The sequence below is a fragment of the Dipodomys ordii genome, unplaced genomic scaffold, assembly GCF_000151885.1.
Source record: "Dipodomys ordii isolate 6190 unplaced genomic scaffold, Dord_2.0 Scaffold163, whole genome shotgun sequence".
Lineage (NCBI taxonomy): Eukaryota > Metazoa > Chordata > Mammalia > Rodentia > Heteromyidae > Dipodomys > Dipodomys ordii.
The window spans coordinates 752,909-753,299 of NW_012267379.1; positions in this window are offsets into that span (position 1 = coordinate 752,909).

The following is a 391-nucleotide window of genomic DNA, read 5'->3' on the forward strand; positions in this document are numbered from 1 at the left end:
GACACTGACCTGCAGCAGTGGACGCTGACCTGCAGCAGTGGACGCTGACCTGCAGGAATGGACGCTGACCTGCAGCAGTGGACGCTGACCTGCAGGAGTGGACGCTGACCTGCAGCAGTGGACGCTGACCTGCAGGAGTGGACGCTGACCTGCAGGAATGGATGCTGACCTGCAGGAGTGGACGCTGACCTGCAGCAGTGGACGCTGACCTACAGGAATGGACGCTGACCTGCAGGAATGGATGCTGACCTGCAGGAATGGACGCTGACCTGCAGCAGTGGACACTGACCTGCAGGAGTGGACGCTGACCTGCAGGAATGGATGCTGACCTGCAGCAGTGGACACTGACCTGCAGGAGTGGATGCTGACCTGCAGCAGTGGACACTGACCT